Source organism: Hyaena hyaena, unplaced genomic scaffold (assembly GCF_003009895.1).
Source record: "Hyaena hyaena isolate Hyena2069 unplaced genomic scaffold, ASM300989v1 scaffold_356, whole genome shotgun sequence".
Lineage (NCBI taxonomy): Eukaryota > Metazoa > Chordata > Mammalia > Carnivora > Hyaenidae > Hyaena > Hyaena hyaena.
The window spans coordinates 1,813,033-1,831,433 of NW_024080985.1; positions in this window are offsets into that span (position 1 = coordinate 1,813,033).

Below are 18,401 nucleotides of genomic sequence, written 5' to 3' on the forward strand. Positions count from 1 at the left end.
GGGAGACACAGAATCTGAAGCAGGCTCCAGGCTCTGAGCTGTCAATCAGCACAGACGATGCTGGGCTTGAATTCACGAACCTTGAGATCATGACCTGAACTGAAGTCATGTGCTCAACCGACTGAGCCACCCAGATGCCCCTAGACTTTTTAACAGTAATAATTCTTCCAACCCATCATCACAGGTTATCTTTCCATTAGTGTCTTCAACATCTTCCCTCAATGTTTTCAAGTTTTCAGTGTATATTTCTTTCACCATTTTGGGTAACTTATTGATAAAGATTTTACTCTTTTGATGATATTTTTAATCTTTTAAAATAATTTTTTAAAGTTTATTAATTTATTTTGAGACAGAGACAGCACAAGTGGAGGAGAGGCAGAGAGAGAAGAAGACAGAGAATCCCAAGCAGGCTCCACACGGTCAGCACAGAGCCTGACATGGGGCTCAAACTCAGTATACTGTGAGGTTATGACCTGAGCTGAAACCAAGAGTCTGATGCTGAACTGACTGAGCCACTCAGGTGCCCCCACTTTTGATGATATTTTAAATGGTATTGTTTTCCTAATTTCTCTGATATAATTTGTTCTTAGTGTACAGAAATAATACTAATTTTTTATTTATTTTTTTAATGTTTTATTTATTTCTGAGAGAGAGAGAGAGACAGTGTGAGCAGGGGAGGGTCAGAGAGAGGGAGATACAGAATCTGTAGCAGGCTCCAGGCTCTGAGCTAGCTGTCAGCACAAAGCCTGACGTGGGGGTTGGACCCACAAATGGTGAGATAATGACCTGAGCCAAAGTTGGACACTTAACCAACTGAGCCACCCAGGTGACCCCTGATTTTTTAAATTGAGGTATAATTGACATACAATATTTTATTAGTTTAAGGTTGATACCATAGTGATTTAATATTTATATACATTGAGAAATGGGCACCACAATAAGTCTAATTATCATCTGTCACCTTAAAAGTGAATGCATTCTTTTTGACTGCATTCCCCGGGCTCTACATTGTATGCCCATGACATATTTATTTTACAGATGGATTTGTACTTCTTAATCCCCTCCACCCATTTTCCCCGATCCCCAACGTCTCTCCCTTCTGGCAGCCACCAATCTGTTCTCAGTATCTATGAGCCTGGGATTTAATTTTTGTATGTTGATTTTGTGTTCTACAAATATACTGAATTTGTTTATTAGTTTTAACAGATTTTTGGTGGCATCTTTAGGTATTTCTACATATCATATCATGTCACCTGCAAATAGAGATAATTTTCTTTCTTTCTTTCTGATATGCATGTCTTATTTATTTGTCTATTTATTTATTTACTTATTTATTTATTATCAAATAGTCTGACTAGAATTTCCAGCACCATGTTGAATAAAAGTGGTGAGAGCAAGCGTCAATGTTTTATTCCTGATCTAGAGAAAAAGCTTTCAGTTTTTCATTACGTGTGGTGTTAGCTAGGAGTTTATCATATATGGTCTTTGTTATATTTAGGTTCTTTCCTTTTATACCCCATTTGTTAGGATTTTTTATCATAAAAATATCATTTTATCAAGTGTTTTTTCTGCATGTTTGAGATGATTATATAGGTTTTTATCCTTCATTTTATTCATGTGGTATATCACATTTATTAATTGCATATGTGGATCATCTTTGAATCCCAAGAATAAATCTCATGGTGTTGATTCTTTTTTACATATTGTTGAATTTGATTTGCTAATATTTTTCGAGGATTTTGCATCTATGTTTATCAGGGATATTGGCTTGTAATTTATTTTCTTGTAGGGTCCTTGTCTAGCTTTGTTATCAGGGAAATGCTGGCCTCATAAAATAAACTGGAGAGGATTCCTTCCCTTCCATTCTTTGAAAAATTTGTGAAGGATTGGTGTTGTTTTTTAAAGGTTTGCTAAAATTCACCAGTTAAGCCATCTGGTCCTAGACTTTTCTTTGTTGAGAGGTTTTTGACTACTCATTTAATCCCTTTGCTCATTATTTGTCTGTTCATATGTTCTATTTGTTCATGATTTAGTCTTTGTAGCTTGTAAATTGTTAGGCAGTTATCTATTTCTTCCAGATTACCTAATTTATTGCCATTTAATTATTCATAGTATTTTTATGGTCAATTTATAGTCTTCTCTTTCAATCTGATTATATTTTTGAGACTTCTCTTTTTTTCAGTTTAGCTAAAGCTTTACCAATTATGTTTCTTTTCAAAAAGTACGTTCTTAGTTTTAATGATCTTTTCTATAATCTTCCCATTTTGATTTTATTTATTTCCATTACGTTCTTTGTTTCCTTTCTCTACCTAACTTTGAGTTTAGTTTGTTTTACTTTTTCTAGTTTTTTTTTAAATATATAGTTAAGTTGTCTATTTGACATCTTTTTTCTTAATATAATTGTCTATTGTCCTAAACATCTGCCTTAGAATTGCTTGTGCTGCATCTCACACATAAGAGTGCTGTATTTCAATATTATTTATTTCAAGATTTTTAAAATTCCTCTTTGATTTCTTCTTTGCCCTATTGGTTGTTCAGGAACTTGTCCATTTTGTACATATTTGTCAGTTTCCCAGTTTTCCTCTTATAAATGATTTCTAGTTTTATACCATTGTGGTCAGAAAGGGTACTTGATTAAGATATCAATCATCTTAAAGCAAATTTAAGACATGTTTGGTGGCCTAACACATGATCTATCCTAGAGAATGTTTCATATGCTTGAGAATAATGAGCATTCTGATGCTCTGGGTGGATCCTCTATATATGTCTCCTAGATTAATCTGGTCTAGTATGTAGTTTCAGTGCAGTATTTCCTCATTGATTTTAAGTCTCGATGTTTTATCCACTTTTGAAAGTGAGGTATTGAAATCTCTTATTATTTTCTCTCTTCATATATATTCATATTTTTTTTATATACTTTCACTCACTATTGGTGGGTATATAAATATTTATAAATGTTTTGTCATCTTGATGAATTAACCCCTTTGTCATTATATATTTATCCTCTATATTTATTGTTATAATTTTTGGCTTACTTTCTATTTTGTTTAATATGTGTATAGCTATCCCTGATATTGCTTGGTTTTCATTTATATGAAATATCTTTTTTAATCCCTTGACTTTCAGCCTATGTGTGTCCTTGAAGCCAAGCAAATCTCCTATAGACAATGTATTATATTTGAGTCTGGGTCTTGTGCATGTTTTAATTCATTCAGTCACTATGGGTTTGTTTGGAGAATTTGGTCCATTTACATTTAAAGAAATAAATGGTAAGTAATGACTTACTGTTGCCATTTTGTTAATTGTTTTATGGCTGTTTTATAACCCTTTGTTCTTTTTTTCCTTTATTCTTCTCTTCCTTTGTGATTTAATTTTTGTAATCATATGTATTGATTCCTTTTTATTTCTCCTTTGTGTATGTACTATCGGTTTTTATTGTGTGGCTACCATAAAGCTTACATAAAATATTTTATACTTACAATAATCTATTTTCAGTTAATAACAGTTAACTTCAAACGCGATGCATTTTTACATTTTTACACTTCCCTCCCCCATATTTTATATTCTTGATGTCTTATTTACTTCTTTTCATATTGTATACCCATTAACAAATTATTATTACTATAGATGCTTTTAATAATTTTGTCTTTTCACCCTCATACTAGAATTATAATTTATTTGCCCATTATTTGTGTTTAAAGTTTATTTGTTTAAGAGAGATCAAGAGAGAGTGTGTGTGCATGAAAGCAGAAGAGGGACAGAAAAATGAGGAGAGAGAATCTCAAGCAGGTTCCGCACTGCCAGCACAGAGCCCCACAAATCACAAACCATGAGATCATCACCTGAGCTGAAACCAAAAGTGGGACCTTCAGCTGAGCCACACAGCTGCCCCCAATTACCCATCAATATTATAATATTAGAATATGTAGAATTTAACAATATATTTATCTGTACTGGAGAGCTTCATGCATTTTCTTTTTTTTTTTTTTTAATGTTTATTTACTTTTGAGAGAGAAAGAGACCAAGTGGAACAAAGGGCAGAGACAGACAGATAGAACGAATCAGAAGCAGTATCCATACACTGAGCTGTCAGCACAGAGCTGAGTGAGGGGCTTGAACCCACAAACTGTGAGATCATGAACTGAACTGAAGTCAGACGTTTAACGGACCAAGCCAGCCAGGCATGCCAACATTCATGTATTTTTATGTTATTAATTAGTGTCTTTTAATTTCAGCTTTAAGAGTCCCTTTAACCTTTTTGTAAGGCTGGTCTAATGGTGATGAACTCTAGCTTTTGTTTATTGGGGAAACTCTCTACTTCTCCTTTAATTCTGAAGGACAACTTTGCTGATAGAGTATTGTTGGTCAGTAGGGTTTGTGTGTGTTTTGTTTGTTTTTAGCACTTTGAATGCATTACTCCACTCCTTTCTTTTTTTAAGTTTATTTATTTATTTTGAGAGAGAGAGCTAGAGATAGAGAGAGATAACATCGACTGAGGAGGGATAGAAGAGAGTGGGAGAGAGAGAATTCCAAGCAGGCTCCAAACTGCCACCACAGAGCCCAAGCTCTGTTTGATTTCTGTAAGATTATGACCAGAGCCAAAATCAAGAGTGGATGCTTAACCAACCGAGCCACGCAGGGACCCCTCAATTCCTTTCTGATCTACAAGGTTTCTGCTAAAAATTCCAGTGATGGTCTTATGGGGTTTTCTTTTCATAACAAGTTTCTTTTCCCCTGCTGCTTTTAATCTTCCTTGTCTTTAACTTTAGACAATTTAATTATAGTGGCTTGTGGTCTCTGGTTTTACCATTTTTGGACATTTTATTTTTGGCTTCCTGGTTCTGAATATCTGTTTCTTTCCCCAAGTTTGGAAATTTTTCAGCAGTTATTAATTTGAATAAGATTGCTCCCTACCTCTCTTCTCTTTCTGGGGCCTCTGTAATGTGTATATTGATCCGTTTGATGGTGTTGCATAAGCCCTTTAAATTATCTTGACTCTTTTTTTATTCATTTTCTTTTTGCTCCTATAATTGGATGAATTATAGTCCTTTGAGCTCATTAATTCTCTCTTTCTTTTGATCCAGTCTGTATTAAACCCCTCTATTGATCTTTTCAGTATAAATATTGTATTATTAAGCATAATAATTCCTGATTGGCACTAGTTTATATTTTCCCCTTCTTTATATTCTATATTTGTTTGTATTTTCTTTTTTCTATTTTTCTTTGTTCTATTTGAAACTCTTACTTCATCATCTGTTGCTTTCCTGACCTTGTTGAGAAACTCATGGCCATCATGTTGAATCACTTACTTCCATTTCATTAAGATTCATTTCTGAGGACTTATCTTGTTCTTCTGTTTGGAACATATTTCCCTGTTTCTTCATTTTTCTTTCCTCTTGGTGTTGGTTTCTGTGCATTAGATAAAACAGTCACTCTCCCACTCTTGACTCATTGGTAACATGTAGGAAATGAAACGTTAATTAGCCCAATCTAAGCTCCTAGTTGTCTCTGAAACCTTTGTGAATACCCAAGCCACCTTTTTCTTAGTGGATCCCAGTGGTTGATGGTGTGCCAAGACCCATCAGTGTCCTAATGGGAGCATCACAATTAGTGCCTAGATGCAGGGCCGATTAGAAAACAGGGCTGATTAGAACCCAGGCAGCAGTTGGGAAAGTATGCATTCAAACCATGTTCAGGGAGAAAAACAGGAATGGACATTTTTGTCTCCTCCTTTTATACCAATGTCGGTTTTATAGCTATAAATGGTATAAATAGCTGTAAATTAAAAATTGCTTCCTACCTTACAGCACTTGTGAATGCAAGCCCTATTGGTTATCAGAGGAGCAAGGTGATTAGGTTTCCTCAGATGGCAGCCCTAAAAATCAAGATACTAGTTGTGTGATCCAAATTCTTACTGTTCAGGAAGAAGCTGAGATTGGGGTTTTCCTCTTGATTGTATGGCACTTTCCTAGGAGTGAATTTTGTCATTAGAGTATGCTTCAGCCTTTTCTATTCATTTTGATGTAGTCGTTTTCTCAATCACCTGAAATGTAGTTTCTGAATTTCTCCCAGATGAAATTGCTCTGTGCAAAGGTATATCATGGTGCCTATAGGAAGAGGGAAATCAGAAGCCTCCTGTGCCATCATGTTGGTCCCCATACACCCTCCCAGTTTTTTGTTTATTTATTGTGTCAATCTGATCTTTTTCTTTCCTATCTTTCCCCAAAACAGATGTTTTCCATTACTTCTGTAAAGCAGACAAAAGTTTTGAAATTTGGAAGGCTAAATCCTCAATGAAATCAAGGTCATGGGAATGCTTTGTAAGTCAGAGTAAAGTTCTTCCTATCCATGACTAGGTAGATAGAACTGGAGATAAAACAAGGGAGACATTACAGAGGTTTGGGTTAGATAGTTGAATTTGGCAGAATGAAGCAGAGTAGAGTAGAAGTCACCAATTCCCCACCAGATTGAGCACTCACTCTTGGGACCTATTCCAGAGCTATGTCAGTGCCTAACCTCTTAGCCTCCTTTCTATTATACATCCCCTAAGTACAAAAGCCATGCTAGCTGTCTTTGGTATAATTAGGTGACATTCTCCATTCTAAAATAGCACATTACTTATTAATCATCCAACATAAATGGCACTCATCTAAGTTCTAAGAATTTGCTTGCTTTCAAAGTGTTTTATACAGTGTGAATATCATGGTTTCAAACATCTCAGGACACTACAAAATCTCAGAGACAGAGTCACAGGTCCTAGTAATATGAAAGTGCTGTGAAAGAGACGGGACTGTTGTGTCTAAGTGGATTTGCTTGGATCAGATCACATCAACTCAACATCTACCCAAAATCAAGACCTTATAATTTGTTCCATTTTATTTATTTTTAATATCCAGTTTAAATTTGAATAGATACAATTAATATGGCATCACTGTACATTACATTCCTCTACATGGCAGGGGAATGAGAAAGAAATAAGGAAAAAAATTACTTTAAAATAGTTTATTATCCTCCCTCTGTTCTATGTATCAGAGTCATATTTACATAATGATCTATATTTTAAAAGGATATTCTGTCCTTGTCAATAGTTAGCTGTCTTTTGAGAGAGTGTAAATATCAACTTCCTCTGAAAGTTTCTTCTATACTCAGAAACTTGCTCTCCTTCCTTTTCTGAAATTCCATGTTACTTGTGTACCCTTGAGAGCACATAGTACCTCTTCATTTAAATTAATACTAGGTGTATACATATTTGTCTCTTTGAATCCACTCTAAGTTCTTAATGGTGAGTATTATGTTTAATCATCCATCTTTATGTTCCCTACAGTACCTACAGTGAAATCTTGAATTAAATGAAGGAGTCAATGAAAGACAGTAGTAGTGGACAGGGAATTTTGATCACTCCAAACTATGTATTGTATTATTCAACCCACTTTCAAATTGAAAGCAGTTTAATGCTTTACATAATATCAGCATTCTTCCTACCTATAGTTTATACGTTTGAAGGTACTAAGTCCTAAGATAAATATGCATACAATTATGAGTTATGTCTTTTATATGGCGCCTGTCTCAGGTCAGAATTTTTAGCAGAAATTTCCTATTCGATGCTATTAAAAACAAAACAAAAATCCCAAAGCCCTTATTTGGTATTCTAACTGTGTAATTGCCAGGTTCTGAAGCCATAAAATTCATAATCTGAATAATTCTTCAATGTGAGTAAAAACAAAGACATTTAGATTATAACTTGAATGCTCACTCTGGTGATCTATATTAAATCTAACAAACAACTTCACAAGAGTAGAAATCCAACTCCGAGATTAGACATATATACATGTATATTTAAACACTCCAGTGAATTCTGATGTATTCTCATGTCTTTTGCTCCTTTATTCACATTCAGACTGCATGGCTGCACTTATATCAGCAAAATGAATTGGAAGTACAGAACATTTCATTCCTGGTAAGTGCAATCAAAATGAGCAGTGAATCTAGATCATTTAGACTAAAACACAGGTTGTTTTTGTTTCTTTTGACATCACAAATTCCTGTTTTTCTTCCTCAACTTTCCATTTAATAATAATAGCATATTTGGATGATGTCTTAGGCTTTTTAAAAGCAAATATAAGTGCTGGTTAGAGCAATTGGTATGAAGCCTATTCAACAGAAGCTGAAGAATAAAGAATCACTGGTGAAATCCCAAGAACATAGATAGTAAATAGCCAAATAGCGACGAGAGCAGACATCTGATTACTAGTTCATTGCTTTTTCTTTTCTCCAAACATCATGACTCTCCTATGGTGGTAAAAGAGAAAAGAACAGTGATAGTTATGTGGGTAGGTCTACAAAGAATTGTGTCCTAGCTAGGAGATTACTTTAAATCCTTCAAATAACCCATATCAAGTGTGTCATCCTAGTTTTAGAGGAGACATTTTATGTGGCAGGGTTAGAATGAGCTGTCTGCCATCAAATTACTTGTATGAATGACTTCAGACCTCGACCACATACTCTTGCTTCCTTTCATGGAGAATTGTTAACAACTTTAGTGTCCTTTGTTTTTTTTAAGTAATGATTTTTTTTAAATTATATTTGCTAGTTGATCCTCAACTAGCTTATGCCATTGAAGTTATGAACCATTTCTTCAATTTCTTTTGTGTTGCCTAAGATTCCAAATGCCTCATTTTTCACATATTATGCATGCCTACTTGACTCTTAAAATTTCTGTCTGTAAGACTAGTTCTCAATAAACACACTTATCTAATAGTTTTCATTTTTATTATTTTACTTGAATTAAATCAAAATACAATCTGTAGCCTTAACCATAAAATCGATTCAACTCTCCATTCCTTGTTAGCAGAGGGACTGATTGATTAATCCCAGTGTTCTGCATTTGATTTATTGTCTTTGTGAATCATTTCTAGGAATACAACTTTATCACTTTGTTTTAGACGAGAATAGACTTGAAGGCCTAAACTACAATACTTTGGTGTTCAGTGAAATCTATACAGTCTTGTTCGACCTCATTGATTTCAGCATTCTAATATAGGATAAATAAAGTCAATACCACTGGCTTCCTTCTCAACTTCAAAAAGTATCAAAAGGGCCAACTGATAACCTCAGGAAGAAAGGAAGAAACTTACTTGCTTAGGTCTGTTGTTGAAAAGAATACGGATATATAATTATTTGTTTATCTGGTTTTATTTTCCAGCAGAAAGCTAAAACACGTATATCTCCCTAAATCACTTCTGGTAGAGACAACCCAAGTGCATACAGGCCCCAGTAAAATCTTTTATTTCCCTCACCTTAAGGATGGCCTCAAATCATGTGTCTCCTATTGAAACAAACGGTACAAGAACTGTGTGAAAGCTGCATTAAGCTTTTTTTAATTTTTCTAAGCACAAAGGTAGATTCTATATTAGACTCAAGACAAGGTTAAGATATTCGCTTGTTCAGCTATCTAATTATTTTTGCTAGCTTTTCAAATTACTGTAATTTCAGAAATTTAGCATCGTCTTCTTGAATCAGACTCATCTAATTATTAAAATGCAAACCGTCTTCACAGGTGGGAATGCATGCCTTATTTATTAAAAGAATCAAACAAAAATCTCCTCCTTTTATATTATAGCCTCTATTTCAAGATCATCCATTCCAATTGTTTATAAAATTCATTATTCATCAGAATCACTTGGGGAAAGTTTTAAAAATATAAATTGGCAGAACCTATTATAGACCTACTAAGTGAGACCATCTGGTCTTAGTAGCCACAAATCTGTATACTTTAGATTTCTCCAAATTGTTTCTGTTGTAGGTAATTCAACTTCTACATTGGGAGACACTTTTATTTCATGTAAAGCAATTTATAGTATTTGGGCTTTCAACTGGCAGAAATAATTCTATGCGAGTGAACTAGCAAGACGTTTAAACAAATGGTAATTTGAAACACATAACAAGCTCCTTTATTTGTCTCCGAAAGATATTCTTTCATCACCCATAGACAATGAATTAAATGTGTCCTGAAACAAGATGCAAGCAATGGGCTAAATGCATCTGAACAGTCTAAGTTTCAGGTTCAGAATTGCTTCTGGAATAAAAGGCATGTTCTTTTCTTATGGCTGCTTATCCATTTTTCCACTGGATGGGCTTCCCTACACACTCGTTGTAGTACCCTGTGCTAGAAAACTCATAGGTCTTAGAGCCCAACAGTTGCAAAATCAGACACGTTATTAAACTTCAGTGTACTCTAGCTGTAAAATCTGTATTTTAAATACTTGCTCCACAGATTTGCTCTGAGGTTTAAATTGCATATTGTTGTTAGGATAAGAACTGACAATAGTTTTATAACACATTGTTTTAAGGAAATTTTCTTTTTCAGGATTCTCAGATACATAGTTGTGAGTTTCAGGCACTTGTATATTAACCCTTTCATAACAACTGCTATTTGCAAAGTACGATATTCCTGCAATAGAACCACAGCTTTGCGATCATGAAATTTAGTAATATAAAAAGACCTTTAAATTCATTGACTCCAATTTCTGTTAATGATTGTTAAGGAGTCTACTACATAGGGCTCCAACCCTGTTAGGAGAAAACAGCTATAAAACTGACATGACACAAAGGTAGCTATATGAAAAGCATTGGAGCTTGAACATAAGAGGGTAAATGTTGATGGGGAGTGTAAGTATGGAGACAGAGATGCTCAGAAAGGAATGGTGACAATAGGAATTATAAATGTCGCCGTAAAGACAAAAGAATTGTTCTGTTCTTTTGCTCTTAATTTTTACATAATTTATGAATTTGTTTAAAGCTAAATGTGTAGCATCATTTTATATGGTTAGAGTGTGTGTAAACATGATACATATGAACACTCTTTCTAAAAGTTTATTTATTTTGAGAGAGAGAGAAAGAGAGAGAGAATCTCAAGCAGGCTCTGTGCTGTCAACACAGACCCCATGTGGGGCTTGATCTCATGAACCATGAGATCATGACCTGAGCTAGAATCAAGAGTCAGAATGCTTAACTGACTGAACCACCCAGGGTCTCTTGTATAAAAGACAAAGAAGTACTACTGGAATGGTGGCTGCAAGATTTCTATATTTAAAAAAAAACTTTTTAAAATGTTTATTTATTTCTGAAAGAGAGAAAGAGACAGATTGCAAGCCAGGGAGTGGCAGAGAGAGTGAAGGAGACACAGAATCCCAAGCAGGCTCCAGACTCCGAGCTGTCAGCACAGAGCCTGATGTGGGGCTCAAACCCATTAACTGTAAGATCTTACCTGAGCCAAAGTCAGACACTTAATTGAATGAGCCACCCAGGCACCCCAAGATTTCCATATTTTATATGTAGAAGTACAATGTTACCAGCAACCTAACTGTGAACAGTTAAGGATTTCTACTGTAATTTTCTAGACAACCAAAAAAAGAGGAATAGTAAAATTAAAATATTCTTTTAAAAAAAATTATGTCTTTATTTTATTTTGAGAGACAGAGACAGAGAGTGAGCCAGGGAGGGGCAGAGAGAGAGAGTGACACAGAATCTGAAGCAGGCTCCAGGCTCTGAACTGTCAGCACAGAGCCCGATGTGGGGCTTGAACTCACAGACCGTGAGATCATGACCTGAGCTGAAGTCGGACGCTTAACCGACTGAGCCACTCAGGCGCCCCTAAAATTAAAATAGATTCTAAATGTAGTCAAATAATCCAAAAAAGAAAGAAAAGTGAATAGAAACAACAAGTCAAATAGAAAACCAAATAAGAAAATAATAAATTCAAGCCCAATTATATTAATAATTCCATTAAATATTCCAAACAGAAAGAGTTTTTCAGAATGGATAAGGTAAAGAGCAAGATCTAATTATGTGCTGTCTAGAAGATATGCACTTTGAAGATGAAGAAAAATAAAAGTTGAAATAACATTGATGAAAAAAACATACTATGTAAATAGTAAGCAGAAGAAGGATAGAAGGACTAGTGCAATATCAGATAAAATATAGTTTTAAAAAAATTGTATCATTAAAATAAAGGAAATTGTTTAATAATGATACAAGTTTCAACTGATCAGAAAGGCAAAGTAATCATAAAAACATTGTTGCCTAATAACTGAATTTCACAATACATTAAACAAAAATTGGTAGAATTAAAAGAAAATAAAGAGAAAATTTGAAAACACCAATAACAAATAGTGTGAATAAGTTTGTAATTTAAAGACTTTCCAAAGAGGGACCCCTTGGTGACTTAGTCAAATAAGAGACCAACTCTTGATTTTGGCTCAGGTCATGATCTCATGGCTTGTGGGTTCAAGTCCCACCTGCATCAAGCTCTGTGCTAACAGTGAGGAGCCTGCTAGAGATTTTCTCTCTCTCTTTCTCTCTCTCTGCCTTCCCTATTAGTGCACTCTCTCTCAAAACACATAATAAATAAATAAATAAATAAATAAATAAATAAATAATTTCCAAAAAGGAAACCCCAGTCTCAGATTACTTTGCTGGTGAATTCTATCAGATGTTTAATTAAGAATCAACACTATGGGGCACCTAGGTGTCTCTGTCAGTTAAGCGTAGATTTTAGCTCAGGTCATGATCTCATGGTTCATGAGTTCCAACACCGCAATGGGCTCTGTGCTGTCTGGTCAGAGCCTAGAGCTTGCTTTAGATTCTGTATCTCCCACTCTCTGTGCTCTCTCGCTCTCTGTCTCTTTCAAAAATAAATTTTAAAAAATAATTTAAAAAAACAATCCTTCAAAAACTTTCACCCAATATAGAAGAGAGAGAATGACACTTCCCAAGAATTCTATGATACCAGTATGCACATAGATGCAAAAAGTTTCTGCAAAATATAAGCAAATAAACCTGGCAATACAAAGGGAGGTAAGGTACTCAATATGACTAAGTGAGATACATCCCAGGAATGTAAACTTGGTTTAAGAAAATCTGTAAAATTCAATGTAATATAGCATATTAATAGGATAAAGATAAAAAGCTGCCTAATCTTTTCAAATAAATGCAGAAAAATCATTTGACAAAATCCATCACACTTTCATAATAAAAAACACTTAACAAAGTAGCAACAGATTTGTATCATCCTCAATATGATAAAGGTCCTGAATGAAAACCCTTTAGCTAATACTTGATGATTAAATATAGAATGCTTTTCCCCAAAGATCAGGAATAAGAATATTGTTCTCACCTTTCTCTTCTGCAGTGTCTTAGAGGTTATAGTCAGTTCCACTAGGCAATAAAAATGAAATAAAAAGCATCCAGACTTAAAACTATCCCTATTTGCGAAAGACATGGGTTGTATACGGGATATTCCAAGGAATTCGCTGAACATGTGTTAGAACTACCAAACGAGCTCAGCAAGTTTGTTGGATGCAAGCCTAATATTCAGAATCAATTGTATGATATGAATATAAAAGTATGTTTTGTTTTTGGATAAGATTTCTGAATATTACATAGATTTCAATTCTCCAGCAATCTATACATTTACTGTAAACCAAATAAAAACAACAGTAAGGTTTGTTTGCTTGTTTCTGGAAGTGGACAAGTTGATGCATTTCCTCCTAGTTAATAAAATAGTTTTTTTATAATCTCTGGAAATTATAGCGTTTGTGATGAAGATAGAAAACACTCAAAGAATTTCAAGTTACATGAAGCTGAGGTATCCTAATGCATTATGAGTTATTTGGTGCCGACCAGGCAGCAGAATACAAAGTGAATTTCTTTGTATTCAGTACAATATTTCCCTTTCCCTATTTTTTTAAGTGTTTTATTTATTTTTGAGAGAGAGAAAGAGATACAGACAGAACATGAATGGGAGAGAGGAAGAGGGAGAGGGAGACACAGGATCTGAACTGGACTCCAGGCTCCCAGCACAGAGCCCAATGCAGGGCTCAAGCTCACAAACTACAAGATCATGACCTGAGCCAAAGTCGGATGCCTAACCAACTGAGCCATGCAGGCACCCCTCCCATTCCCTATTTCTGAGGCAGAAATATACAATATCTATATTTAATGCATAAAACATTTAAATTTTAAATATGCTTCTGGATTAATTTTTAATAAGATCATTCCACCTGTGAGTGAGAAATTTGAAACTCAAATCAAAGACATATGAGCAAGCCAATCTTATCATGAATAATATAGTATTCAAAGTTCAAATTTTCACAAATACATAGTTTGCAAAATATTACATTAACATTAAATATTTTAAAATAGAAAAGTAGCTAAATTGATCATTATTTCACTGGTGTTGGAGACTTTTACATGTAATTTGATATGGGTTGTTTGTTTTAATCTCTCATAAGCAGATCATTTGAAAAGATCTGTGTTTCTAGGATTTCATCTTTAGTCATATTTTCATAATTTTTAATTCACAAATGACTTAAACTGAAATTGGTTAATGGCAGTGCCACCTAATCATTCATATTTGATAAGAATCTCTGGGCATAGTGAAATCACTAGTAGTTTCCACAAAACTCAAATGTTAAGTGGCATATGGATCAATTTGGGGTCATTTCAAGATAGTAGACATATTCTTCAACATTATTAAAGGGCTGAAAAGAAAAATAATAGGTAATAATACAATATAACATAATGGTTATAATATAAAATGCAAAAACAATATAAATATTTGATGTATTTTTCCTTATGTGAATAAAATCTTTAAAATTCTGAAACTGTTGAATTTATATAATTTAATATATTTTGATAGAATATAGTTTTACTCTTATCTTTTAACATTTTCTCATTAAAATGAACATATCCTACTTCTTTCTGCTATCACTGTTTTGTTTATTTCTATAGTTTTAAAATAAATCTGTGACCAGAGCTCTGTCGTCAGTACATGTCACGTTTTTTTCTGTCTTCCCAGTTTTTTTCCCCAGCTTTTTTAAAGACACAATATAATCATTATATAAACTGTGTAAGTTTATGGTGTACTGAAGACTTGATGAACATATGTATTTTAAAATGATTACCACCATAAGGTTAGTTAATGCCATCATCTCATATAATTCTGTTTTATTTCTTTCCTGTTTGTGTTGAGAACGATCTACTTTCTTAGTAAGTTTTAAGTATTAAGTAAAGGGCCATTAAGTGCAGTCATTCCGCTATATGTGGTATCATCAGAACTTATTTCATTGTAACTGAAAATTTGTATGCTTTAACCAACATCTCCCCACCCTCTACTCTTGAGCCTAGCAACCACTATTCTATAAGTTCGACTTTTATAGATTCACATAATAGTGAGAGCCTACAGTAGTTGTTTTTCTGTGGCTTATATCATATAGTGTAATATCTTATAGGTTAACCTATGTTGTAAATGGCAGGATTTACTTTCGACTTATACATATAGTTGAATGATATTTCTCTGAACGATAGACCACATTTTAACATCCATATTCATCAATGGGCATTTAGGTTTTTTCCATGTCTTAGCTATCATGAATAATGGTGCGATGAAAATGAGGGTGCAGAAAACTCTGAAAGATAATAATTTCATTTCCTTTAAGTATATACCCAGATATGGGTTTGCCGGACTATGTGGTAGTTTTATTTTTAATCTTTTGAGAAACTGCATACTGTTTTCCATAGTGACTGTGCTAACTTACATTCCCACCAACAGTGTCTGTGAGATCCCCTTTCTCCGTATCTTCACAAACATTTGTTAGCTTTTGTTTTTGATAATAGTCTTCTTAACAATACAAAGTGATATCTCATATTAAAACCATAATTATAATATTAATACACAGTGATTCTTATGTCAATATTTATTTTGCTACATTAATGGAAAAACTAGTACAGTAACAGGATAACAATGATGTAATGACCTTTCCAAATAGCATATGAGAAACAACAATATAAACAACAATATAAAATATTATATTTTATACATGATTATATCAGAGCAACAAACAAACAAAATCTGCAGTGAGTTGAATAGGTTGGTACAAATGCGAATTAAATGTGCTCCAGAACAACACCTCCATAATTTTTATTCTGTATGAGACAGAAATTATTTGCATCTTCATTAAATGGATTCATTGACATCCTAAAATTGTTCTACAAATTAATATCTAACTCTACAAAATTATAAATCTTTATATTAGAGTTAACAGCAAATAGAAAAAAGAGGTTATATTTCCTTAGTCAAATGACCCATCACTAGCATATTAGTAGTGATAGCTATGATATCAAAATCTTTTTGTATTAACAAGTTTTGAGAAATTTCTTAATGCCTCCCATACACTCTTAATTCCGTTTCTTGTAATAGTGCTTTGATCTATCAGGTTTCAGGATGTTAATGTTTTGCATTTGGTGTAGGACTTTTACTGATGTTGATTTTTTTCTGTGCTACAGTGGCATCAAGCTTCCTTTCCTCTCCATGAACTTGAAGGAGATGGGAGCTTGGTGTTTAGTTCTCTATTTATAAGAAACTTAGAGTCCATGTTACTCTGTTTCCTGATTACGCTGAAGGTACAGTTTGTGGCTTTTGTTTTTTAATTTATTTTCCTTGTTGATCTTTATGCCTTTGTTGTTCTTATTTTGGAGATGTGGGAAATGATTCTGATTTCTGTAGCTGCCGTTATTCTAGGCAACTCAGGAAACCTGTATTATATACCTTTCTAAACATATTTACCTGTGTTAAATAAATATGTTGATATAAGTTACTTGGATTTTTGTCTTCACTACCCTGATTTTTATCTTCTCATCTCTTACCTGAATTTCATTCATATAATCTTAAAATCTCTCTCCCTGCTGGAAAAAATCAGTCAGTTTTCAGGAAAGATGTAAGGTCCTTAAGAGTGTTCACTATCAACGTGCTTTTCCCTCCTATGGCTAGGCCATTATCTTTTAATTTTTTTACATTTTAATTATAGAAGTAAAGCCAATGACCTGTGTCAAAATAATTTCATGGGTCAGCAAGTAAATGAAGAAAGTATAATTTGAGGCATGTGAAGTTTCCAGAATCACATTAAGTAACAACCTATTCATAAGTCTGAACTAGAAGGTAAGATTGAAACAATCCATTTAGGATGTCTAAAGAGAAGATTCTCCTCTCTCTCTCTCTTTCTATCTCTCTCTCTTTTTCTCCTCCTCACCACTCTTCTCCTTCAAAAAAGCCTCATTCACCGGGGTTATAAAAGTACTTGTGACTAATTTGCCTGTGCTAAGGCTCCTGGAGGACATCTTAGGGTATCTTGGGATGGAGGAGAAAATTTCCAGAAACAGAAGATCATGAAATCTGTCAGAAATAGATTTAGTAGCTTTCCTTGTTTGCCGGTTTGTAATTCTTTCTCTCTTACCTCTCTGTGGTTTGGTGTCCACCTATATCCTTTCAATGCAGATTTTTTACCTTTCTCCATGAGATCAACTCAAGTCTATCTGAGATCTGTTCTTATTTTCACTGGCATCTATGGTCAGTAAGGAAAAATGAATGAAGATCCTGAGCAAAAAACATCTCTTCCTCCAGTTCTGTGCAAATATATGAGCCAGCATCTCCACTACCTCATGCTTAGAAGGATTCAGAACCTTCTAAGGTTCTGAATGGACCTTAGATGAGATGGACCATCCATGTGGGTAGTGGTTCAAGGTGGGGATGGGCAAGAGGGGTAGCACATGTGGAACAGAAAATTCACATGAAAAGTATGAGAGAAGATAAAGGAGGAATACATTGGATGCCTAGGAATTTTGATTGTGGGGAATCCATTTGTGTAAGGACAAGATTTCAGGTGCATTTTAACTGCAAAAATTATAATTTCCAAAATAAATAACTACTGCATAATTCCTCTTATTTGAGGTATCTAAAATAGTCAAACCCATAGAAACAGAGAGTTAAGGAGCACCTGGGTGGCTCAGTCGGGTAGGCGTCCAACTTCGGCTCAGGTCATGATCTCAGGGTTCATGGGTTCCAGCCCCCCGTCAGGTTCTGTACTGACAGTTGGCTCAGAGCCTGGAGCCTGTTTCAGATTCTGTAACTCCCTCTCTCTCTGACCCTCCCCTGCTCATGCTGTCTCTCTCTCTCTCAGAAATAAATAAAACATAAAAAAATTTTTAAAAAAAGAAACAGAGAGTTGAATGGTGATTTCCAGGGGTTGGGGGAAGAGGGGAATAAGTATAAAGAGGTATAAAATTTCACTTAAACAAGATTAATAAATTCTAGAGATCTACTGTATAACTCTCTGCCTGTAGTTGACAAAACTATACTATACACAAAACTGTTTTAAGAGATTAGTTCTCATGTTTTGTTCTTATCACACACACACCGAACTACTGAAAATATGTCATTTATAGGTGGCAAAGTAAATCGGGAAGAAAAAGCAATAAACATTTATTTAATTAAACATTAAACATATAATTATAATAATTACATCCATATATGTGAAGTCAACATTTAAGAAAATTTGTTCTATGCC